Raw genomic sequence first — 3,231 nt, forward strand, 5'->3', positions numbered from 1 at the left:
CACTCTCCAGACTTTCAAGCATAAATGGTGGCTGCATCATGTTATAAAAAAAACTAAACATTTTTAGTCATTTAGCAGACACTCTTATCCAGAGCAACTTACAGTTAGTGAGTGCATATATATATATTTTTTTTCTTCATACTGCCCCCCCGTGGGAATCAAACCCACAACCCTGGCGTTGCAAGCACCATGCTCTACCAACTGAGCTACACGGGGCCCATCATGGATGGATCATCTCAATCTCTCACACTCAGAGAGGTGGGGGACCGGGTGTTACTATGGATACAACCCCTCCTGTCTGTCCATCCGTCGCGTCTCAGCCAGATGATAGTTCTGTCCTTCTCATCTGCGCCAGTACTGGGCAAACTTGTGTATCTGCTCCACCACGGCAGCAAGTTCCCACGCTCTCATCAATCAGACTCTGCATGTAATGCACCGCCTCCTCGTCTGACAAGTCCAATCAGAACTTGTCCTGCACCTTCGTAACAGTCTTGTCAGGCTCCAGGGCGATGTCGGGAATGTTGCCGTCCACCATGAGAGAGAACAGATTTAGGATGAGGTTAGAGTACCTCCTGAGGTGTAGGAAGGCAGTGTAACACTGTTTCCTGAACTCCTGGTACTGTTCACTCTGCATGCCACCCATCCCCTCCACCATCTCCTTACTCAACTTAATGGGCGGAGGCAGCGGCTTGGGGTCACGACCCAGGATGTAGCCAAAGTCTATGTGGAACAACTTTCCAGTCTTTGTGAGGAGCAGGTTGTCCAAGTGTCTGTCTCCCACACCCAGGATGTATGTGATGACACAGTAACCAGCACAGCTCTTGACGTAGGTGTCCATCACCTCAGGGCTGATGCCACGGGGCCCCTTTTCACTGGGGGCGTGTTTTCTGAAGAAACTCTGGATGTTTCTTTCAGTGGCCAGGACCTCAGCCACAGGCACTGACTGGACAAACTGCATGAACCCATGCTTGGTGCTTGTGGCCAGCACTTTGTAAGGTGTCAACTTCAGGTCCAGGTTCTCTTTCCTGAGCAACTTGTCCATGAGAGAGATGATCTGTAGGATGAGCTGGTCTTGTCTCAGGTCGTCTCCATGTTTAAAGATGACAGGGTACATCGCCCCATCCTCCGCCTTGAAGATCAGCTTGGCTGGCATCAGAGCGCTCTTGAATAGCGTGGCGGTGTCTGGTACGATGCCTCTGATTCTGACCGAGGGTTCCAGAGGTAGCGGAATGGGGTCAATCTCACAAAGCTTCACCTTCTTATTGTCCGCCAGCAGAGCCTGCAGTCACTCCGTCTTCTTCTTGCGGTTGCGCTCTCTCTCTGCACGGCCTTCATCAGCTGTACCAGTCTGTCCACAAACGTCTGCTGGGACGCCAGGAGAGACCGCATCACACTCACACTCTTATGACCCTTGAGCAGTGCTTGGCTAAACCTCCCGATGACGTTGAGGTACATCTTGTGGGTCTTCAGGTCTCTCTGCTGGGTGTCCTGGTCCTCACACTCCACTATTACATACCAGTACAGATAGTTATAAGCAAATTATACTGCGAAGTTGATGATCACATCAGTGTTACATCAGACCTTTGTTGATGGCTGCAGTTATGAAGCTTGTGAAATATGTAACTGAAATTGTTCAAGCAAAAAGTTCATGCAATACAATTGATTCTGAAGATGCTCTGTTGTTTTTTTGTTTTCTTTAATCAAATACTTTCTAATATTGTGTCTTCTTATTTTACCGTTGCATGCTTTAGGTTATTTTTAGCAATTGGTGGTGTCAGGTATTGTCTACTAATGTGGCCAGCTATTGGGCAGTAACAAGTCCTTTATAAACCTTTTAAAAGTATATATAGTGCACACTTTCGATTACGGGCTTAATAGTTTATTAATAATTAGTCAATGGTTTATCTACATTAATCATCAACTGAGGTATTAGTAAGTGCACATACTCACATTTACCAATTCACTCATTAACAATGAATAGATATTTTATTTAAACTATCATTTTTTACTGAGACCAAGGTCTCTTTTTACACATGAGCCCTGATGTCTACTCCCGCTCCCCCGCTCCCTATGAAGGGTTCATGGCTCTGTTCAGAGGAGTCTTCGATCATCCACCGGAGGGCAGAAAGGGGGGTGAGCGCCTACTCCAACTACGGCAGGATGGCCAGACCGTTGAGGAGTACGTGCTCACCTTCCGAACACTGGCAGCATCCAGCGGATGGAATGAGCTGGCGCTCCGCACTCTATTCAGAAGAGGACAGCGCGAAGAGGTCCAGACAGAATTGGCATGCCGTGATAACACCCTCTCCTTTGATGCACTCATCGTGATGGCAATCTGTCTGGACAACGCACTTTGGGAGCATCGGCACCCCCATCGCCTCACTCCCTCCTTCGTTGACCATTCTGTATCAGAGCCTGAACCCATGGAGGGAGGGGCCACACGCCTCCCTGTGGATGAGCGACGCCATCGGAGACAGCTGGGGCTCTGTCCCTATTGTGGTCAAGAGGGGCACCAGCTTCAACGGTGTCCGGTGCGTTCCAACCCAGGGTCCACGAGAGCAGAGGGACGGCCCCGTGATCATCCGTCTCCTGGGATAAGCATAGGTATTTAATTTTAGTGTCGATTTCACTAGCTGGCTGTCCCTCGTACTGTTTCTACAGCTCTAGTCGATTCCGGTGCCGCAGGGAATGTTATTGACCAGGCCCTTGCCTCTTCTCTGAACATCACCTCAAACCCGCTTTCCTCTCCGTTTCCGGTTTAAGCGCTAGATAATTGACCACTGGGATCTGGTACTATCACACACATCACAACACCACTTACCCTCACTGTGGAGTCCATACATCAAGAAAGCCTTCCTTTCTTCATCATCAGTGCACCCGTACACAAGATCATCCTCAGCCTCCCATGGCTCCAACACCATAACCCCACCATCTCATGGTCGAGGATGACAATCACGGACTGGGCACCCGAATGCCAGAGGACCTGCTTTCCCTTTCCCTGTGGTTCCACATCAGTTGAGAGTCCTGTGGTTGCCTTTCAGCCCAACATCCCGGAAGTATACCAAGACCTGCGGGAGGTTTTTCCCTCCTCATCGCCCCTCCTCATCGCCCCTGGGACTGTGCCATCGACCTGCTTGCAGGCTCTGCGCCCCCACGCAGCCGCATCTACCCTCTGTCAGTGGCTGAAACCAAGGCTATGGAGAAGTACATCCATGAGGCACTCCAATAAGG

General features: G+C 49.8%; 1 pseudogene across 1 annotated transcript; it reads right to left on the reverse strand.

Moving 5' to 3' along the window:
* Positions 1 to 342: 342 nt before the first annotated feature.
* LOC311149138 (phosphatidylinositol 3-kinase catalytic subunit type 3-like) lies at positions 343 to 1,533 on the reverse strand (annotated as a pseudogene). The gene has a single exon. The product of its transcript is annotated as a phosphatidylinositol 3-kinase catalytic subunit type 3-like (transcript).
* Between the last annotated feature and the right edge of the window lie 1,698 nt (positions 1,534 to 3,231).

The sequence above is a fragment of the Coregonus lavaretus genome (genome assembly GCF_964263955.1).
Source record: "Coregonus lavaretus genome assembly, chromosome: 21".
Lineage (NCBI taxonomy): Eukaryota > Metazoa > Chordata > Actinopteri > Salmoniformes > Salmonidae > Coregonus > Coregonus lavaretus.